Source organism: Podarcis tiliguerta (assembly GCF_965153285.1).
Source record: "Podarcis tiliguerta genome assembly, chromosome: 6".
Classification (NCBI taxonomy): domain Eukaryota; kingdom Metazoa; phylum Chordata; class Lepidosauria; order Squamata; family Lacertidae; genus Podarcis; species Podarcis tiliguerta.
Genome location: NC_139539.1, coordinates 53,167,969 through 53,191,229, shown reverse-complemented (window position 1 = coordinate 53,191,229; position 23,261 = coordinate 53,167,969). Strand labels below are relative to the sequence as shown.

At 43.0% G+C, this 23,261-nt stretch overlaps 1 protein-coding gene and 1 long non-coding RNA gene across 3 annotated transcripts in view; one reads left to right on the top strand and one right to left on the bottom strand.

Moving 5' to 3' along the window:
* The window catches only part of BEND5 (BEN domain containing 5), a 706,924-nt gene that overhangs the window by 664,839 nt on the left and 18,824 nt on the right, over window positions 1-23,261 (top strand). The gene's annotated exons all lie outside the window — the stretch shown is intronic.
* LOC310680859 lies at window positions 10,714-21,817 on the bottom strand. Of its 2 annotated transcripts, none has more exons than XR_014512995.1 (3): window positions 21,746-21,817; window positions 19,402-19,451; window positions 10,714-11,611 (listed from the first exon to the last, which is right to left on the bottom strand). It is a non-coding gene; the product is annotated as an uncharacterized lncRNA (long non-coding RNA). The 2 variants fall into 2 exon arrangements; XR_014512996.1 differs by lacking the exon at window positions 10,714-11,611 and adding an exon at window positions 18,110-18,366.

Here is a 23,261-nt window from a genome sequence, read left to right as displayed (position 1 = left end):
GCCAGCAGCGGGAGCGCTCCCGCTGCTGGCGGAGAGGTGCCTGCATGCCGAAGCCTGCGCGCGCTGAGCTCAGCGCGCCCAGGCTTCGCGGACCTCTCCGCCAGCAGCGGGAGCGCTCCCGCTGCTGGCGGAGAGGTGCCTGCATGCCGAAGCCTGCGCGCGCTGAGCTCAGCGCGCCCAGGCTTCGCGGACCTCTCCGCTAGCAGCGGGAGCGCTCCCGCTGCTGGCGGAGAGGTGCCTGCATGCCGAAGCCTGCGCGCGCTGAGCTCAGCGCGTCCAGGCTTCGCGGACCTCTCCGCTAGCAGTGGGAGCCAGCACTGGGCTCCCACGGCTTGCAGAGAGCTGCCTGTTTGGGGGCTGGGGTCGGGGGAAGCTCGGGCTTCCCCAACCTCGCGCCTGGGGGGGAAATAATTTTTTTCCTTTATTTCCCCCCCAAAAAACTAGGTGCGCCTTATGGGACGGTGCGTCCTATAGGGCGAAAAATACGGTACATACCCTGTATCCTCACAATGCATACATAATGTGAATAAATAAAAAATGTGAATAAATAAATAATTAAAAATCAGTTGGGTGAGATGTGAGCAGGTGAACTATGCAAGCATATTGTCAAACCAATAGGAGACCTTCATTTTTAGAAGCTACTCCTGCTGGTGCCATTTTTAATAAAGGAAACTTACTGGAATAGAACATAAATCAATGGGCCTCTTACTGGGATGGCTCCTTTCAAACACCTGCTTGTAAATTAAAAATGAATAGAAACAAAATGCAGCCACCCAGCGTCAGGAAACCAAAAGCAGCCACGCAGTTTAGATGTGTTGTTCCTCGAAAGAGTAAAGCCAGAGAATGCTGTAGAAATGTAGCAATAATGATATTTTTAAAAACCCACCAAAAACCAGAGCTTGGGCCAATGTTTTAAGAATGCTGAGCGCATGTTGTTTTTGTGAGCCTGTAATAGCACCACTTATATCTAAAACAGTATGTGTTCCATAAAAAGGGCTGAGTAAATACTGATATAAAGCAGTGCATGGTAAGCTCCAGCCAAAGAAGGTAACAGGGGAATGTGAGCAAGCAGTAGGCTACTTTTCAGATAGTCTGCTCTTGGAACCCCATGGAGCCAATCACTACTGCCTGGCACATGTTAAATCTATATTAAAATTTTGATGAAGAAAATTGGGTTGGGGTTCATACATAACACATTTGTACCCTGTGGGGACAGACCTTTATCGTTGCTGGTGCAGTTGCCCACCCGCCTCAACTTATGTCTAAATTGATATCCATGTATGCTGTAACTAGTGGATTAGCAGGGTCATTCCCCAGTTGTGGTTCCAGGGTATGGTGTGAAATCTTGCTGCCTCTGCTTCTCGCATGGAAAGAAGATGGGATGTAAATTGTTTAAAATAAATTTATAATGGCACATATTCCTATAGGCTTGGAGGTTGATCTGAGCCTGTTGAGACAGAAGGTCGCACAACACCTTCTGCCAAAATAAAGGTTTCTTCCCCTTCCCTTCCATCAAAAATTGGCAAAACTTCTTTCTGACATTCTCTTAAAAGTATCCTGCAAAATTTAAGCAAATAGATGTCCTTTTCAGAAAAAAGTGGTCCCATCATCATTTTCAAACCGAGTTATTTTAGATTTCTTCATTGAGTAGGAGGGTAAATGGTTATGTGCTCCTGGGGGCAAATGCAATCATATCGAATAGGTTTAAAGGAGGGGTGTGTGTGTCATGCTGAATAATGAAGTTAACAGACACCAGGTTTCCATCTTGAGCTGCACAGTGCTTTGTCCATCTTAAACTGTTTCCTGAAAGTCCCAGCTTCTGTTTAATGCAATCACTTTTATGCTTTATGTTCTGTTCTGAAGCAGTTTAAGAATTACAACTTCATAGATATCGGCAGTGAGCTGAGGCTTCCTCATACCAATTCACTTAATGGCCAGTTGTATTTCTTGACATGATCGAGTCATTTGGCCTGTTAAAAACAAAACAGCCCTCCCCCCACCTTAACCCACTGCAGGGAACAAAGTGGTCCCTGTTGGTGAAACTGAGAACAATCCCTAGGGCTGTTTTTATTTATGGTTGCCTTAGCTGGGCTGACAAGATCAAGATTTCCTGATCTGCTGAGATCTCTAGACCATCTTGCTCTGCTTGGCGAGAGTCTAAATAGTGTCGCTTCAATGAACTACCTGTGCTCTTTCACGGTGGCAACAACTTTTCTACAGCTGCAGGTCACACTTTTGTGTCTGTGTGGTATAAACTAGGCCTCATCGTGGAATTGTAATAAATCGCCTGCATGTTGAACTGGCAATGTAACCCTTTCAGGAGCCAACTGTTCATTGCAAACTGGACAGCAAGCAGTGATAAAAGGAAATCGGTTAGGGGGCAGAGACATTCCTTTTCCCCCTGCTGGGTCTGCCAGTTAACCCTGCCAAGAACCAGAAAACCAGGCTAGAGGTGTCAATGGAAAATAAGCTAGAGGAGGAGGGGAAACATTGCAGAAGTCAGAACAGTTTCCTAGCAAATCTACTTGACTCCTGCTCTGACTGGGGATGAGGACCCTCAACAGCCTGAGCTGCATTAACAGGAACAGCATGATACAATTTGCAAACTCTTCTACACTTTGGAAACTGCTGGGGGGGTGGGGAGAGACACAAATACAGAACAGCCTCTGATGGAATCTGGATTGTATTTTATATGGATGCGGTATTTGTTTCTTAAGAGTCACGTGGATTTATGTGGCATGTTTATAAGAAACTAAGGATCTGTGTGTAGGTGCTACTCAAGTGGGGTCAGAATGTAAGCAAAATCCCTGCTCTCCCTTATCGCAACCTGCAAAAAAGATTTGTGCATCCTCTTCCCTCCTCATTCTGGTACTCGTTTCTTTCCGGAATTACCTTGTTTCTAACAGGTGTTGTTTCTAGCTCCATACCGCAAAGTATTTAACGTATTATCAGGACATGCATGCTTATTTGTTGGGATGTAGTGCAGTGGGTTTGCTGCGTGAGAGAACTTTTGCTTTGATTTCCCCTTAATATGGAACTGGGTCCATCAGAGCCTATGGGGAGTCCATGGGAACTGCAGGGGAAGTGCTGTACAATATATTTGTGTTTGACCTTGACATTTACAAGGGCATGCATCTCTAGCCTGTATGAAGTATATCAGATGCAGCCACAAGCATGTGGGAAATGGGCAAGGGCTAATGTGCAGATTTAACATAAAAAGCCCCAAGACGTACTACTGTGTTTCACTGTGTTTAAAGAATATAATGAACCTGCTCCCTAATATTCTGTTAGTATTTTTCCTGTTAATCTATAGCACAAGTAATCAGAGGCCTGTAACCAGGGCTTCCAGAAAACTCTTATTCTTAGGTGGCATTCCATCATATCTCCCTAAAACATAAAGAGCAGCTCTTGTTTCAAAGCACCCCGGGCCCATTAAACTACCTGGAACTAATGCTGCTGCTACAGGGTGATTTGTTTCTGAGATTTTCTTCTGACAGGCCCCTAACTTGGATCATATACTGGCTGATCTTGATGACCTTTGATGCAAAGACTCCAGATCTAAAGAGCAGTGAAAGCCCAGAGCGAAGTACACCTTCAGACTCCAGCCATAGACAGTTAATGTTCCTTCTAGGAGGCCGTGAAATCAATCTTCCAGGTCAATATGTGGCCTGCCTCAGCATTATGTTTATGCATTTCTGACAGAGCTGGTTGCCGCCTCACTTGCATTGGTGAACCTTTCCTTGTTTTAGCTGATTTCAGCTCATACCTCTTTGAACATTTCATTGCCAATATGCAGTCTTCTGTCAACCAGCTGCAACAGTGAAACCAACACTCTCTTCTACAGATTTCAAGGGCACAATGTTCTACTGCTTACTCTTAGACCAGAAAAGGAGAAGTAACTATCAATCTGTCTTTCTTCCCTGTAGTGCACTAGGAAATTATCACAGTGTTTGTTAAGCACAATGACTCAAATGAATCAGGAAGCTCAGCCCTTAACAGCCTTTGGCTTCAACTGGTATCCTCTGCCTCACCCACAGTAGTGGTCCAGCCTTCATCATGTCCTCCACAATTGCTAGTCTGCTACACTACCTCATATTAATGAGAAGCTGCATCTGTGCCCCAGAGTTAAGGGGGCAGTAGGAATCCAGGCATTTTGAACCGCCAAAAGTTTGGTTGCTGGTCAGAACCAGAAATACAGACATTCATCAAGATGTTGCTAATTGTCAACCACTGCATTTTGAGCTTCCAAATTGTTAAAAGCGAAGGTGGTTCTATCTTTTGTTATCTAGTGTTGCTGAGAACTCAGTTAAACTGAAACTCTGCACTTGCCCGGAGACTGTGTGTGCATTTTAGCTTTGCTCTGAGCAGCGCACCTGGTGCCATTGTGGTGAATCAGAGAAAGTGATTGTTGTTCAAATTTAAGCGCATCCCAGTTTAGCAGTAAGCTAAAGAAAGTCCCCAACAACAACAGTACTTGAGATTGAACTGTGCAAGGGTCTGAAAGACATATGCTCAAGCCTAATTAGTTCCTGGAACTTTTGCCACTAAACTCTTATTCAATTATCAATTAACTCTAGGAAAGTAACAATAGGCCATCCTCCAGCAAGCATCTTCTCCCACTAATTGGATTATATTCCTTTGGAAACATCCCCACCTTTCCCAATGAGGGACATCTCAGTCACCTGGCTGTGAGTTTTGATTAACCAGAGCTCTCTCATGACCTCCCTGCCTCTCTCTGGCAGGAAAATTGTATTGTGATGTTTATTGACAGCTATATCCTTGGCATTCAATGCCCCTTCCTTCCAGCCCTGTCCTTAATGAGATCACTCTTTGTGTTACAGCTCATGCCCATCAAGAAGTTTCTTTCTTACAACTAACTGGACACTTCTCATTCTCCACTATGACCAATCTTTCTCCACTGAAGCTGTCCCATGTCTCTATTCATTCAGCTTTTTGAAATCCTCCAGGATGCTCTTCCACAACATCCTGTTCCAACTCTCTGACACCATGGATGCCATTGGGAGTCAGACTACTTCTTCAGCTTACCTGGATCACAAATCTTGCCTCCTTTCTGCTTCCCTGCTTCTTAGCCATGCCCATTTCCTCCTCTTACATCAGTCAAGACCCTTGCAGGAAGCACAAGCCAGTGTTACCCTGAAAGGTAGCCTACCTAGGGTAGGGAGAGGATTTATCTCAGTGGGAATTTATGAAACCTAGCCTACCCTGAGCTAAGGCACAGTTGAGACTAGAAAATGTTTTTCTGCTCGTTTACTGAAAGCTCACAAGCTTGCTGTTAATGATGTCCAGGCGGATTAGCCTCAAATAATTTGTGCTTAGTTTTTGCTGAGAGTCCGAGACCCAGCCCTGACCTTGCACCCGCAGGTCACAGTAAAACTCTGAAAGCAATAAAACTCTTTACTCTCCCTTCCTTGGGACAGGTAATTATTAATGTCTTCCTCCTACCTCTATCTTGCTCATTCCCATAATCTCGCTGTCTCTGAACTCTAGTGCTGCTCCAAAGACCAGGGATTTGCATTTGAGCTTTTTCCCATAGTACCTTTTCCCTGCCCATCTTCACCCGATATAAGGCACTTTCTCTGCTTCTTTTTAGCTTTGTAACAGGAAATGTTTACACTTATGGTTTGGGCAATGCGAGTTTGAGTAGCTTCTGTGACAACATGGATAAGATACAGGTTTGTGAGTTGTATGTATGTATAGGAACATGAGCAGATCTAGAAGCACGAGTGTTTGCTTGAATCTTGTCATGATTTTGATCTTGTGTGTGTCATGAATTTGGTCCCAAAAGTTAAATACGATCTATACAATTAATATTGTAATGATTTAAGAGGTGACTTTCAATGTGACTGTCAGTCTTCTCTCTCTCTCTCTGTAATAAATTTGCTATGAACTTCTCCACCAGAGGGGACCACTATCAGTAGCAATCAAACTTTAATAATCAGGCAATAATTTCCTAAATACCTTATTAGTTATAGTTAACGGGTACTGAAATTAACCACCATGAGATTTGTAGTTGTAGATGTGTGAGAGGAATAAACAGAGGATTAAATAGACTCATAGATATTACAGGTTCAGTTCCAGACTAGCACAATAAAGTGAATATTGTACTAAAGTGAGTTACAATGGTTTCCCAGTGCATTTAGAAGTTATGTTGACACTATAGAGTTGCTTATTAAGCCATGACCTGCTGGCTGCAGGAATGGGAAGGGAAAACCCACCTCCAGCCCTAGCCAGCTCCACTTCTGTGGCAAGAAGCGGGACGGCAGGAGCAGGGGGCTTCCTTCTCCTGGAAGCAGCTGGGCTGCCTGCAGCTGCACCCGCAACCTCCTCCTAAGCAGTAATGTAGGTGAAATACAATAAAACAGGGTGTTCCTGTAATAAGTTTCCAAGCAGTTCTTGCTGATTCAAATATGCAAAAGAAGTGATGACTTGTCCAAAGTATTGACAGTTAAACCAATTGCATGGAATGAGGCATGATGGGGAAGAATATGTTCTGATTACAGAGTAGTTAAACGAGAATGCAAATGACCTTTGCAGCAATGGTATGACATATAACTCTAATGAGCATAATCACCCTGGGCATGCAATATCACTGTTCCACAAGGTGGATATATCCATAGAACTAAACGGGTAGGTTTCATACATCCCTGATTTTAAATACCTTAAACTTTTGTTGTATAATTTGGATAAAACTGGAGATAGTTTTTTCCCCTCTGCTAGCACAGAAACCACTTGTGCTATTTACCACCTGCTCTCTAGGTTAGCAATTTATGACCTGCTCTCTAGGTGTACTTTCCATTGTTTCTTTCTTTAGCAAGGTGTTAAGCAAGTCTCTTGAAATCTGCCAATGGCCACGTGCCCTTGAAGGATTACTGGGGGTGGGAATTCGGATTCAACACTGAGTTAACAGTGGTCTTGCAGAGATCTCTGTACTATTTGACTTGTGCTTCAAGTGGTTTAATGCACAGAGAAGGTCTGAAAGCTTGAGTTGATTTGTTTTTAAAGGGGTCACGCACTGGGATTTTATTTGATACAGTACATCTGTGTCTAGCCCTTTATATTACCTTTCCTTTCACAGGTCTTCTTTACAGTGGCTTAGGACTTTTTATTCATTTAGTCACTCTAATGCTGGTGTCAACAGACGCTTCTTGCTTCACTGGAACTTTTAGACCGAATGTTGTTTTAAATGGAGACACCCTTTAATTGTGCTATAAAGTTGGTGGTCAAGGTAGGACCTTGCATTTTATCCTCAATGTCCTCCTTTTTTACTTTAGACATTGCTTTTTCTCCTATTGTAGTTGCAACTATTCCTTGTGGCTTCTATGGTAATTCTGGTGTGCGTTGTGCTTCCCAATGTCTGTATCATTAACCTGGATCCGGGATGAAGAACCGCAGGTCTGCAGGGCTTCTCTATCCGGCCCTTTGTACTCCCAGGACACACACCCCTTCCCAACCTTGCTTTCCATTCTTCTTGAGTCTTTATGCTTTCCTGAATGGATGGAGAGGGTGTGGCTGTGTGTGTTTGTGTGTAGAAACTAGTCCACAGAACACAGGTAAAATTCATATTCGTTCCTCTGCCCACCTTTGCCTTTGGCTCTACCAACACCTTGCATTTAGCTTCTGGTGGTTCCTCAGAAAGAAAAGCGGGTCTTGAGCTGAAAAACATTCCCACTCCTTTTCTATACCATGCTGTTATGGATGCTGTCTGGTCAAACCCTTTTTTGCTTGACATTGCTTGCTAATGTGCCAAATGTTTGACAGGTGTTTCCTAATGGACCCAATGGCTAGGAAGCAGGGCCAGCCCAAGGCATTCACCGTTTAGAGCAGAAGCAGATGGTGCCCCTGTCCCCTCCATTCACACAAACAAATGGAGACAGCAGGTAACAATAATAGGAAGGCAAATGCCAACTTTAGCTTCCCCAACTCTTCTTTACGGCATCTGTCTTGCACCTGTGGAGAACAGCAGCCTGTTGAGGAGCCAGAAGGTGGAGCCATCTAGCCTCACCTGTGGAGAGCAAAAGTGAGAACTTGGCCACACCTTAGCTGTTTCTAAGGAGAAGTCTGTTTAATTGGAGGTGTCTGTGGGCTGATTGAGGCAGCACTAAAGGGGGAGCTGATGCTGAAGGTGAAGGTTACTCTTTGAGTTGGTCCTTTGGGTTAGGATGAGAGCGAGGAAACTCCCCATTGGCAATTGTTTGTGAATGGGCTTGCTCCTACGTCAAAGATGGAGGGGTGGGTCAACCTGACTTCTAAGTGAGAGGTAGATGCTGGGGAACTGCCTTTGTGGTGAGAGCATTGATGCAGCTCACTAGTGCACAAAGTGTGGATGATGGGGCACCTGATGTTTGCTATTTTGTATTATATTTGCTTTTGTATTAATCTGTTCACTGCTTGGGGGACCTTTGAGCCAAAAAGTGGAATACAGACAAACCAATGAATGAATGAAAGCCAAAGTGTGTAATAACCAAGGCCAGCCAAGTTATTTAGTACCTGAGTCAGAAAATCCCACAAGTACCTCCCTCCCTCCCTGGTAGTAAAAGTAAAATAGAAACAAATTAAATAGCAAACCATTTATTGCCCTTTCATGACACCTGAAATCAGATGTCTGACATGGCTCTCTCACTCAGCCTAACAACAGTGTTTCTCGTTTTACATTTTGAATGGGAAAGACCACTCTGGAATGCCTGGAATATGAAAAGCATCAGAGTTTAGGGGAAATGACTCCTAAACATGGCCCAGCTAAGGAGACCCAATTAGCTGGCAGACCTGTAGGTTATACTTTCCCTTTCCCACCTCTAAGCCATGTAGATACATGCTAAATGAACTCAGAAGCATAAATTAAGCACAAAGGCTATCCATCCATCAGCAATCATCATGGTGGGAATGAAAACCCCTCAACCTGGTCTCCAGCTAATCTCTGGCTATTCGTGCTATTTCATTTAGGGGTCCCCAGCGTGGAACCCATGGGCACCGTAACACCCTCAGACATTCTCCTTGACACCCACCAAGGCATCCTGTCACTTCCTCCCCCCCCTTTTTTTTTAGTTGAGGCTTATAGGCTTTTTATTGTTGCTTGTTTGGGGGTGCTCTCTGCTTTTTAAAATTTGTGTAGCATTTGTCTGAGGGAGGTATAGGTATTTTGCCTGTTTACAGGAGGGGGCAGTTCTGAGCAGGATAGTAATGGAGTTTTTACTATTCAAATACATCTTTTTGCAAATATATTTTCCAATTCATTCCTTTTTACTTAGAAGAAAAGTTGAGCAGGTGAAAGTTATTTCTGCAGTTCTGCTTTCTTATTCCTTATGTGAAAATGCATCTCTTGGTTGTGCTATGTGAAGAAAGAGCCTCTTCCCCTCCTTCCCCCTTTATCTGCTCTGGATGTTGCAAACTTACTCCTGCTGAGATCCCAGGAAAGTCCTATTCTGTCATCTGCTTTTGTTAAGAAATAAAAAGCATTGCTTTTGCATTTGTCAACATTAAGCCTCATTTGCTGCGCATCAGCCAAGCAACATGGCTGGGAGAAAGAGACTCTAACATTTCTATGCTGGCTTTTCTTTCTTCTTCTGGTCTCCCCCCTCCTGCTGCATCCACTCGGATGCCCAATTCCATGTTGTCAGCAGACTTAACCAGTTTTCAGTCAGCTTCTCAGAGCCATTTATATAAATTAGGCCTAGCAGGGGCTCCCAGAATCGCACAGCAACAAACATTACTTTGCATTTGTTGACTTTAATTTTCACATTGCCGTATGTTGACCCAATTCCGGAGTAGCTGTAAATCGTGGGTTGCTTTTTGGCTGTGTTTTCTCAGACCTGCCAGTGAATTTGGGAAGCCTAAAAATTCTGTCTCCCCGAGTCATTTGCATAACCTAAAAACGGCAGCAGGAAAGTCATATGCACTGACCTAATTTAGCTACTTCGGCCATTTCATCTCCTTTCTGTTCCACTGCCTGATCTGTAGCCATTCTTATTTTGTAACCCTGACTCATTGCTGCTTTCCACTAAATTTGTCACTTTCTCTGGGGAATTTAGCTAAGCTGCCTACAAAACCTGGCTGGGTTGCTATAAGGGCAAATAGTACTTTAGCAGTTTAAATGGGAGAGAAGGAACAGAGACTTAACAGAATTTCTGGAATATTTGCTTTATTTACAAATCTACAAGTAGATAAAGGGAGGCAAAGAGGCAAGTGGGAGATCTCCCAGAGAGGATCAGGACAACCCTCCAGCTTTGGGCTTCCTCTAAGCACCTTGGTTATGGATCATTCATCATGATTTGTTTTCAGGAAGATTAGATGACACTGGTTACTTACTAAGAATTCATTCTGATTTGTTTTCAGGGAGGGTAGATGATATTATATCAAGCAAATGATATTCCACACTTTCCAGTGCATCACCTTTCTTATCGCAAAAAGTCTGATTTTTTGAGGTGTGTAGCTTGCTCCCCCCCCCCATATCCATTTTAATTGCACAGCCTTAATTTTCCAGTATGTGATTGAATCCCACCAGAAAATAGTGGCAGTTTGGAATCGCTCTTGTTAGTAACTCTCATTTCTCTCCCCCCCCCCTTTCCAACAGCAAATATTACTGTTTCTCTTAGATTTATGCATATTTTCTGTTATAAAAAATTATACATTGTCTTATTGCAAACCAAACATCAAGTGGGGGTATGGGTGGATGTGTATGCATGCTGGATACTATTTCTGCAAACCCAGGTGTACACACAAGCTTGCTGATACCTCTTGGACATGTCTTGTGCCATTACATAAGCTTTGACAGTCACCTCTGTCAAATATCAGAAAGATCTCTGCCATAGATCATGTATGTGTGTGTGCACATATACAAAGTGCTTCTATGTTTTAGGGAGAGGTCCTGAGATTTTTTTTCTCCCCCACTCCTCCACTGTTTTCCCCAATGCTTCACCCAAATTAAAGCTTTGATTTGGAGCTGGGTTTCTGCGATTCAGTTTGACTAGTTCATTTCTCCTGGGAAAGGCAGGTTTGGTTGCCTTTCAGTACAGGAGAAAAGGTGAGGTCTTTTCTGTTAGCGTGAATATGAAAGAAAAGCCTAAAGAGAAGAAATGCCCATTCGAAGGGCAGAAAGTCACAGCATTTCTGCTGCTACTTTCCGGGAACAAAAATAGCAAGAGCTGGTCCCAGCTGCTGGCCACTGTGGGTTTGAAAAGGTTATCAAGACATTATAGCATATAAACAGCAGAGCTATTAGCTCTGAGCTGTGAAAAGTTTCTAACCTTCACAGCGAAAACCTTAAATTATTTTTGAAGTGTTAATGAAAGTCAGCTCTCCAAAGATGGATGTGGAGCAAGGAATTGCATCAGACAAATGGCAAGTAATGTATTAATAGTTATTGCTTCAGAAGGCCCTAAGGGGGGGGGGGGTCTGAGGTGGCTGAAAGTCAGCCACCTTCATATGAATCTCTCCCATGAAAAAAAGAAAATCCTGGGTGTAATATTGATCATGCCCAACCCACTAGGAGGTATTCCTCCTCCAATGGTTCCAGGCAAGGAAATCATAAAAGAGCTCCAACTTTCTGGCTGTGATGTTACATTATGTCCCATGGCGTCTTGGCTCCTCCTGCAAGCTGCAGCAAAAGGGGGAGGAGGGCAGAAGGAGAAGGAGTTCAGCACAGTCAAAGGAAAAACAAGATTGACTCAATTTCTCTTCACTGGAAACCACACATTCAGATTTCATTTCTCCACAGGATTGGTCTCAGCGAAAAATCATAGATGGGGGGGGGGTGTCAGTGGTTTATTCCCCCAGGGTTAGGGGAGACTTCATGTTCTAATAACTACAGTGGTACCTCGGGTTACAGACGCTTCAGGCTACAGCCTCAGAACCCAGAAATAGTACCTCAGGTTAAGAACTTTACTTCAGAATGAGAACAGAAATCGCACGGCGGCAGCGGGAGGCCCCATTAGCTAAAGTGGTACCTCAGGTTAAGAACAGTTTCAGGTTAAGAACGGACCTCCAGAACGAGTGAAGTTATTAACCCGAAGTACCACTGTACTGTTTTGGTCCACTGCTAATAGCCCCATGGAGAAATATTATCAGGTATAGCTCAGTACAGCACAAGACTCTTACCCTCAGGTTTGTGGGTTCAAGCCTCATGTTGGTCAAAAGATTCCTGCATTGCAGGGGATTGAACCAGATGGCCCTCATGGTCCCTTTCAACTTTACAATTCTGTGATTCTGTTATCTGAACGGCGCCATGAGCTAATCACAGGCTTTGCTTTTAGCAAGCATTTGGATAAAGTATATGCATCATTATTGAGCATTTGAGTCTGTCTTGGCACTGTCCTTTCCCAAGACATTGTAATATAGCGGCTAAAGTGCTGGACTTAGACCAAAGTTATCAGGATTCAAATTCCTGTTCAGCCTGAAATTTTGTGTTAACTTTGGGCCAATCTTTACATCTCAGTCTAGCATACTGAACTTTTAGTTCGGGGGTTGCCCAACTGGTGCCATGATGCCTGCGTAGATAGGGTCCCAAAACTTCCTAGAAAAAAGTTATGCAGCAAAATGTGCAAGTACCCTTTATGAGGTTCATATTGCCCCATACGTCAGAGCAGTTCCTAGCCTTGGAAGAATCCACCCCCTTTTATTCCAATTGGTTGGGCAGTCAACAGCTCCCCTCCTTTGAGGGACAGATAAGCAGCAGGGAAGAATTCCTAACTCCCCTTATAGTTGACCTTCCTACTTCTCTAGCATAGGAAGGCATTTTTATTTGTGGGGTAGTGGTGAGGGGACTGTCTTCCCCCTTTTATTGCCCCAGAGGGCATTTTGGTGAAGGTGGAGAAGCAGGGAGGGGTATACCTTTCCTCTTTATTTAGACCTCGAGGCCATTTTGGTGGGGGGGGGGTATAGAGAGAAGAGGCAATGGGGATGCCTGCTCAGCTTGCATCATCTTAGAATCGGTGAGCTTTCTAAGGGTCCCAGAAGGTGACAGTAAAACCTGTTGATTTTTAGGAGTGCTGTATTAGCCATTTTAGATGCCTTCCCCTCCCTTGCTTCATAGACTGCCTTCCTGCTCTTTTATGCATTTTGGTTTAGAGTGGGGGAGGGAGCGGCAAATGGGATGCCCCCCCTGCCTTGAGTCTTGTCTCTTTGCTTTTCCTTGCCCTGAAGGGCATTTCTATTTGGGGCTTTATGCCCTTGGTGTCAGGTGCATCATGTACCCATTCAAAGCAGTCCACAGTGAGTCACTCTGGGTACATGAGCTGCAGAGCACTTGATTTCCTTTTCTGTCCCCTTTCTGCCATTTGTTTGGCTAGCTCTTTCTTTCTAGTGAAATTCTCCTCCCACTTTCAATCTCTGTAGCAACAAATGGAATACGGTTCAACTGGTAGCTTGAGCCCAATGCAGACTGGGTTCCTCTTTCTGCTGATTGGGTTCCTCCTCCCATCCTTTTATTTGCTGGCTGCAATATGTTTTGTGTCATATAGGGGAGGAAAGTAACCTATTTGCTTCTGTAGTGGAAAATGCCTGCTGTATATTCAACTCCTTTCAATGTTGTGGCCACTGCAGCAGGTTGAGATGCTCTTTCTTAGTTAACAAGATCCAAATAACACAGGACTTAATGCAAATAAACATCAGAGTGGGATGGGGGGCAGGGATGTAGGTGACTACATTAGCCAGGTTGGGTAAGTTCAATTATATATATAATCATTAAAGTGGCTTCATTAAGAATGTATCTTAAGAGACAGCAACACTACTTGGTGTGGAGTCAGCGATCCAGAAGGAATGGCTTCACAGTGTGAGCCTATGCATGTTTATACAAAAGTAAGTCCCACTGTATTTAGTGATGCTTACTCCCAAGAAGGTGTGTCTAGGATTTCAGTCACTGGAGAGGAGACCTTTTAGGCTCCAATCCTATAGCCAATTACCAGGGACTAACACCCACTAAACTAAACAGAGTTTGCTTCTGAGTAGGCATGTCTAGGAGTCCAGATAGAAATTGTAGTTATGCTAGCCCTTGGAACGTAATGTGGAGAAATTAAATTAGATAGATTAAACATTTGGGGCTGGCTGTTGCAGTTTTATCTTCCAGGCAGCTGAAATATATCCTGTGAGGTAAGTCAGATTGCATGACAGTGACTGATGCAAAATTGGCCAGTCATCTTCGTGAATGTGTAGGGATTTGTACTCTGGTCTTTCAGGTCAACCAATCACTTGTGGCTTTTTATATAGGAATATGAGCATTATCAATTTTCTTTCAAGTCACACTCTCTTGTGGCAGCCATTTTGTGACTGGAGCCCACAACATACTCTCAACATTTCAAATGTGCCCCTGGGCCCAAAAAGGTTGGCAGTCACTATTCTAGTCTGTGTATTAAAGCTTATTTTTTTAGCCCAACACTTTCCCAAACACACACTGTTTCTTCTGAACTTGTGCTTCTATACATATTTGCCTCCTGCTACTTACATGCATGAAGCTCTGAGGCATAGATTTGAAAGAGTTCTCTCATCTCTTACTATAGATAGCAGGAGCTTAGGGAACTCATACAGTATCTTGCTGCTTCCCCCAAAGAGCTTGGAACTGCTTAAATATGGTTCCCATGCTGTTTCTCAGTGATACAGCTTACATGGCCAGGCCAGACCTGCTTAACTTCATCAGCAGAATTGTATCATGTGCTTTTCACATGTTCTTTCAATGCATGAATGGACAGGGACTGGGATAGTGCCTGCTGATCTCGCTCCTGATCGCCAGTTGTCCATCAGAAATGTGAATAAGGCAGTGGAAATTCAAGTTGTCCATGTGTAATATGCCTCTCCTCAGTTGAGAAGTTTGAGGGAGTAGAGGGGGAGGGACAATGGTGGTGCGAACACACTGGCAGAGCAAATCTAGCTCTCCAGCCCATGTGTTTGCACCATGCTAATCTGCCCACTGCCTCATCTCCTAGCTCTGCCTTTCAGAAAGCAGTAGTATCATGGCCAACCAGAGGTTGAGTGACTGATGGTGCCCCACCAAGCCATCCACTACTGGAAATGATGCATTTGAACATCTGAACTAAAGTGAAACCCCTGTTTGAACATGCATCTAAAGAGCAACATTTTTTAAAGTGGAAAATTCATGAGCTACTATGTGGTCTGAAGATACTGACTGTGCCAAAATGACTTCTTAATTTAACTGACCCAATAGTGTGTGGCTTTACTTCACCTAAAGTGGTTTCTGCACTGTTAATTAACTACTTCCAGTTCACATTACTTATATTCTCTTGGATTTTAACCAGTACTGTTATTTTTATGGCTTTGTAGGGGGGCAGCTTTGGCCTGCCCAGTTAACTGTTGTTCAATTAATATTAGCTCTAAGAAGCAACTCGTTTTCTCTGTTTGTTTGGTTGCACCTACCATTATTGCCTTACCTGGTGGGAACCATAAACGGATGTAATTATGCTTCATTAAAATGGTGATTGATAATGGCCTGACTCTACAAGGTGCATTATGAGACTTCCTTTCCCCCCTGCTAGCTGGGCTTATTAATTGTAATGTATAGCATTTTGCATATCCATTAAGTCACAATTAAAATGCACACAAATGAAGTTCAGATTAAGTTTAGTCATTGGTGTAAATTCACAAATGGTAGACTTTGTGGAACTTGGGTGAAGACTGCAATGCCTGATGTGAAACTAAAACTTAAGAGATTGCAATTTATCTTCATTCTCACAGAGATAAGCTCTCCAGAATAAAACATAGTTGGAGCCAAAACCTATGGTTTGATCTACCCAAAGATGTTCTTACAGTGCTAGCTGAAACTACTAGAACAGAACAGCACTATTTTCTATGGTTAATGACTCTAAGTAAGTGAACAATAAGTAAATAACTATGGATGACTCAGCCTCCTCCTGACTTGTCTGACTGGCAGATTTTGCATAGAAATACTTTTAGAACTAAAGGATAAACAGGGCAAAACACAGCAGTCTTCATGCTGCAAGATGTGGCTTTGAGTCCCTAAGTTGGCTAAACAAGTACATTGTGTTGAATCTCATGTTCTGGGAGGTGGGAGATGAGCTACATCAGATACATAATAAATAGGATGATTGTTGGGCCTTCAGCTTCATCTTGTTGATTACGATCTGACCTTTACAGCTGCCTCTGTCTTTCACTACCAGAATTGATAGCACATTCACATAAAGCACATGACTTTTAATAAATGCCCATTATTTAGGCATTTTATCAAAAATCTGCAACATGATATGAAAATCTCTTTCTATATAGGATGAAAGAAGCAGCTAATGCACTCCTTTATGCTAAGGATGATTGAGTGGGCAAGAGCGGCCAGAGCTTAATAAAAAGGAGGCAGGGATTCAAACCGTGACTTCAGGAGATTGAGTCTATAGATCTTCATTAGAGCTTTATGCCTTAAAAAGTGGTAATAGTCCCAAGGATTTACAGAAAACCACTCTGAGCTGCATGCTAACTTTTTTCACCACTGTTTCTCTGTATAATAGAAATAGAACCATGATTATTGTTGCTGTTGCTGTCTGTTAATAATATAGTATCATCCATGTACTTTGCACTTTACAACCTAGTGAATGAAAAACCAGTTTCCTGACTGAGGAGCTTATTATCTAAAATTGGAGGGAGGGAAGCAGGGACACAAGGAGACAATACATTCAGTTGAGCAACCAGTATGGTGAAAGAGAGCCATGTCCCTATAGTTTACCTGGATGGGATTGGAGAAGAGCAGGGTTGTCGTGGTGACAAGGTTGTGGGGGCCCACTGGCAGTAATGGCAAATGGCCGTGGTGGAAGTTTCCATGCAGCCCCATTTCCATCTTGATAAGCTATAGCAGTGCCAGCATTAGCAAAGTGATTCTGCAGCTCTGCCCCCACCAGACTGGCTGCCACTGGCAACCAGGCTTCAGTTTGGTTAAGCAGAGTACAGTCGTATCTTGGAAGTCAAACAGAATCCGTTCTGGAAGTCCGTTCGACTTCCAAAACATTCGGAAACCAAAGCGCAGCTTCTGATTAGCTGCAAGAAGCTCCTGCAGCCAATCGGAAGGCATGCTGGACGTTTGGCTTCCGAAAATTGTTCAAAAACCAGAACACTCACTTCCGGGTTTTGATAGTTTGGGAGCCAATTTGTTTGGGAGCCAAGGCATTCGAGATCCAAGGTACGACTGTATAAGAAACTGGTAAAAGTTCTCCAACCTCAGACTTAGAAGGAAATTCTAGAAACTCAGCGAAGTCCATTTCAAAAAAAGAAAGAAGGAAGGAAAGAAAGAAAGAAAAGGTGATCTAGGAGAATAGTTTACTGGAAGAGAGGAGTAAACTTCTCAAGTGTTGAGGACAGGGATGGGTTGCTGGTAGAATCTTCAAAATCTAAAGAGTGGGCAGATGTGACAGAAAACACAAGAAATGGCTGTTTTTAAGCAAGATAGCAGCACCAGTGCACTGTGCGCATGGAGGAAGCAAGAGGCGGAGTGTCTGGATGATGAGGATGTCTGCAGTGTTGAAAGCAATGGCAAGAGAGAATTTCACAACAGAAGTTACAATATCCTTTCCTGGATATTCTTGGCCATGTTCACTACAGGCATTTTGTGTCCAAAAGATACCAAGATGCTAGGGGCAAATCATGATATCCTCTGACAGTCTTTATTTTGCTAGTAATTTGCAATCCTGTACACACCTACTTGGGAGTAAGTTCCATTGAACTCAGTGGGATTTACATCTGAGCAGACATGTCTGGGACTGTGCTGCAAACTTCTTAAGGAATGATTTCAAAAATGTCCTATGATTCTTTGACCCTGTTGTGCCATATTTCATATTCTGAACACCCTAGAGGGAAGAAAAACAAACTCTGTATGCCAGTACACTTTAAAGAAGGACAATTTGTTCTTCACAATCATTTCCAGCTACGGTATAAATTATTTGGAAAAATTGATACTGCATACATTAAGGAGTGTTATTTCTCCCCCTCTCTTTTTCGTCCCTTTTTTTGTTCTGATTAGACAAATGAATCATGCGAGTGAGCATTCCCTGTGATGCTGCTAATTGATGGTACACTATAAAATTGTATTGCAATAAGCAAACACTTTCAGCCTCCCTGTGCTTAGCTGCATTGGCCCACGATCAGCAAAGCTTTGAAATCCTGAATTTAAATTACCATTCTTTTGACTGCTGTTCATGACGTTAATTAGCTGTGTTAATTGGTTGTTTTGATACATGAAGAGCAGAATAATCCAACTTTATTTTTTATTTTTTGGAAAGCCAAAATTATTAGGAGTTTGGCAAGAGCACGGGGAGGGTTTTCTTTAGTACTTTTGAATGCTTCCATCTTCCTGTTTTCTGTGTGCACTGTTGTGTTTGCTGATGACTGCATTCTTTTTTAAGCCCCCTGTGTGAGTAATCAACACAGGAGTCAATGGTACATGTTTGAATATGCTTTCCAGCAGAGATCTGTGAGACATTGTTGTCTCCAAATTATTGAATTGCTGTAGACAAAATGCAGCCATGCCAACATCATTTGTATTGTAGGGGGGTCTGGCAGATGAAAGGATACGTGCTTTAAACCATTTAGCTGCCAAAGTTCCTGCAATAGCCACACAGCAGGTGACTCAGAATTGAGATAATGGTTCTGAAGTCATGATGCGCCAACTCATCAGAACAGGGCAGGCTCTCGGTTTTATCACACTAAAGCAAGCAGGAGGAAGTGGTGCTCACGGACACATGACCTTTAGCATTCCAGCTTATAGGTGGTGTCCAGCTCTGTGAGATAAATGGTAGGTAGCTATCTGCTTTTGTAAACAGTTGCTAGGGAATGTGCTTGCTGTTGTTTTGCCCTGTGCTGCGCACACTTCACAAATATCAGCATGTGGGGTCACTTAAATAGGCAACTACTCCATATCTTGTGGACCTCCTATATTCCAGCTCCACCTTTTATTGCTCCTCTTGCCTTTCTCCACTCTGAATTTGCCCGCGGGTGAGGTGGAAAGGAGACAGGGAAAAGGAGGTTCTGGGAAACTGCAGGTCAAGTTTATATTTGATACAAGGGGAGACACTATAACAGATTATAAAAAGAGTTCATTTGTGTTTTGTTGAAAATGCAATGATTAGTAAGAGCCAGCATGACTTTGTCAAGAATAAATCCTGCCGGGCTAATTTTATCTCTCCCTCTTTTACTTCGATGACTAGCTTAATGGGTTGTGGGAATGCCGCACATGTAATTTATCTTGATTTCAGCAAAGCATTTGACAAAGTTGTCCATGTTTTTTGGTTAGCAAACGAGTTAAATGTGGGCTAGACGGCAATACTCTCAAGTGGATTCACAACTGGTTGGAAAGCCATACTCAAAAGAGTGCTCATCAATAGTACACATCAAACTAGGGCTGGTCCAAAATGAGAAGAAGCCATTCATTTCTATTTCACCCACCTTAACATTTGCTGTCTGGATTCATCTTTCTTTCCTGAGGATGGTGAATCCTGCAAAATCAGAGCAAAAAGAAAAACGGAGCCACAATGAGCCATTGCTGCTCACTAGAAAGTGGGGGCGGTGAGCCGGGTTTCACCCTAATTCTATCCATGCCACCCACTGCCTGTTTCTACCATTCATTAGCTTGGAGTCCTTGTGTCCTTGTAGAATCAGAGATACATGGCAAAATGTGCAGCTACTATTCTTCACTGATGAGACTAGTGTCCCCAAGTCTGCCTCCATGGAGGACACTGCAAAATATCTTACCTCTTGAACTCTCTTGTGCAAAGAGAAGCAGTAAGGACACTGAGCGGCGTTTCAGCGTTCTTGAACGAACCTTTTCCTGCGCTGCTTGCTACAGACTAGGTAACCAGACAAAGCCCCAAGCCCTTGGCCATGCCCTCAAGCACTCATTGTTTGCTGGGATAGAAACAGAGGAAAACAATGGCATAAAACAAATAGTGAAATAAAAGTAGTCTGAAATTACAGATTATTCTGTAATTGTCACTTATATATAATGACAGTCAAAGGGCTACAGCTTTTTGTCCTGTTCAGTTGCCTTTCCTTTTATACATTTAAAAGGAAAAGAAGCAGTAAAGTGGTGGAGGTTTGCAAAATGCATCTATTTTGGCTGCAGCCCTAAACCTGCTTACCTGGGGACCGTCAATTCAATGGGCTTATATCTGAGTAGATCTATATAGAATTTCACTATGTGTTTGTGCACATGTGTGGCACACTCTTCTCTGTGGAATTTTATTGATTTGCAGAGCAGGGCTTTTTTGCTGTCAAGATTGTGGAGGCTTTAGCCTGTAAATTTTATTTCCAGCGAAGTGTCAAGCAATGTAATCCAGCAAAGCTACCATGATGACTGCCATTGGAGGAAAGTGACAGTTTCTCTGCCATTTTCCAAGCTCTTCCCATCCTCCAAACACTTTCTGTTTTACCGTGTGGGCGGATTGATTGGCAGGTACCTCAGTAAATAGGTTGTGAAAATATCACTTAAATGACTTGATATTGCAGGTGACTTGAAGGACTTGTGAAAACAGCGTCAATTAAGCCATGTGCATGTGTGCATGTGTGTGTTTGAATATGGCTTCTGAATGCTTTTGAAAGTAAAAGCACCTATCATTCAAAGTGTTACGCAAGAGGCACTTAACAGGTGAAGCAACATACTGAAAGTGCAGTGTAATCAGTTGCTACTGAGAATCCTCACTTGAAAAGGAGAAACTGCCAGGTGCTGATCTCTTTAACTCCATGTGGTTAGTCTGTCCAAGTTGAGAAGTGATCTGAACACACTCTGATGTGTGGATTGCTGCCATATTTAAACCAAGGCAGGGGGAGGAACCTCACACTCTCCAGATGTTGTTGGAGTCCTTCTATCCACTCCAGCCACCTTGGCCTATTCTTAAGAATGCTGTGAGTTGTAGTCCAGCAACATCTGGATGCCCAAAGCCTCCCTGCCATGTTTCGGCTTTAAAAAATGAAAGTGGTTTGGGGTTTCTGTTTCATTACTGCTGCCCAGTGGATCAGGCAACTGACTCTGTGAATTCTAAAGGATAGCTTAGCCATGGAATCAGCTACAAGAAGATGTAGTAGTGATAGCCACTAACTTGGATGGCTTTAAAATGGGCTTAGATAAATTCAAAGCTAAGGCTGTCATTGGCTACTAATGGCTACCTATTATCTACGCTATCAGAGGCAGAATGCCTCTGGATTCCAGTTTCTTGGGATCATGAGGAGGGAGTGCTATCACACAGATATCTGGTTAGCCACTGTGGGAGCAAGATGCTGGACTGGTTGGTGTTGTGTGTGATGCAGCAGAGCTCTTATGTTCTTGTAGGAAATGAATCACATGTGAACTCGCCCTACTTAGACCTCAGGTCCAAATAGCTACAACTACTCTGCTGCTTAAGTACAGTCTGATATTAATCTTCCCATTGCCACCACTGCCACGATATTTGCTCTTAAAGAGTGCTGGGCTGGCATAGCCTGATTACCGACGCTTATGAGATCCTGCAGTTTTTCAGGGTATGTCTCTTTTCTTTCATTTGTTCTTTAAAAAGAAAAGAAAGGACTTGATAAGAAAATCCAATTCTAGATGCAATATCAGTCCTGGACCAATCTTACCTCGGTAGCCTAAGCTTGCTTCAGACACCAGTGGACAGTTGACTCATCCCAGGAAATGTAACACAATTTAGTGCAATTTTCCACAGTTGACATATGTTGATCAATATAGGACTTAGAATTTAACAAGCGTGGCATTTCAATTAAATTGAATTACTGAAGAGTATAGTCATCATCGTACCAGGAGAAAGGTGTTTTAGCAAATGAAACGGCCAACCCCCCACTCTCTCCTCATGCTGTGTTGCAGCTGGTCTGTGAATTAAAAAGTAAGCTTTAGCTTTCAACTTTCATCAACACTTAATTCTTAAGCAAACCATGTCATTAAGGTAAATTGTTTCTCTTCCCTCCCCTCTTTCCCTCGGGCTACTGCTACATTTTTATTTTTTTGAAAGCATAAAAGAAGGATGCTTGCTACAGAACAGGCACATATACTGTCCATTAGATGATGCATTACTAAACACCCAGCTCCGCTGTCCTCAATTAATAATTCCACATTGTTCATATAATGGCTGAACTGCAACGCAAAAACTCTTCTACACACAACCATAGTCTCAATGAACAGCTATTGTGTTTGTGTAACATTTGATCTGCTTACCTACGAGTCTGCCTTACCCCATACATGCCCACACAACTACTTGTGTGGAAATGGCACTGTTACAGGTGTTCCATAATACCCATTGCAAAAACTTGATCTTTTAGTGTGGCAGCACCTACACTTTGGAAAGCCCTGCCTATTGACACCAGGCAAGCACCTTCACTGTGCTCTCTTCCGTGCCAGTTAAAAACTTCTTATTTAGACAATCCTACCCAGATGTTTAGAAAGTTGATGTGAGTTTTAATCAGTTTTTAGTTTATTGTTATTTCAGCTTCTTGAAAATTTTAAATTGTTGTTAATTTTTATAATGGAAATTTTATTGTTTTATCTTTTTTTGTAAACTGCTTTGAGGGGTTTTATTTACACTGTATAAATTTTATGAAATAAAATCAAAATAGGGCAGGGAGGGAAACATTTTCATCCCAAAGGCCACGTTTTCTCTTGGCTACACACCAGTGACAAGCACAGCTAGATGCAGCCAGTGAGTGTAGTCAGAGGCAAAAGTGGGGGAATAAGCAGATGTGGAAAAGATCAGCCATATAAAAACCAGAGGTTTCTACACACACATACAGACATATCTTTGCATCCTCCATCTAGGTAATCAAGAGACACTTTCACAATTTGGATATACTTCTAATATAAAATATGCCCCTTGCAATTATATCCCATCCTTTGTCCAAGGAGTTCAGAACATTGTACATGGAAGGAGTTATCTCACTTTGTCTTCATTACAACAACCCTAGGCTAAAAAACAGTGTTTGGCTCAAAGCAACCCAGTGATGTTCATGGTCCAAGTGGGGTTTTGACCATAGGGCTCCTAAATCCAAATCTTCTAACCCAGTATTCATCCACGTGTAGCCAATGCAGTGCCCTCTGATATTGTTTGCCTTCAGCCCCAGCATCCTTGACCACTGACCATGCTGCCTGGGGCTGATGTCCAACAATAGCTGGAAAGAACCAGACTGACTTCCTGTACAGCCACCATGTGAAGAATGAGTGCCTTCTCACTTGTTTTAAACTGATCTAGCCTAGGAGGGCTAGTGGATGAACACTGCACACATTAGCAACTGCATATGAAACCACATATGCGGGTGAATGTTAG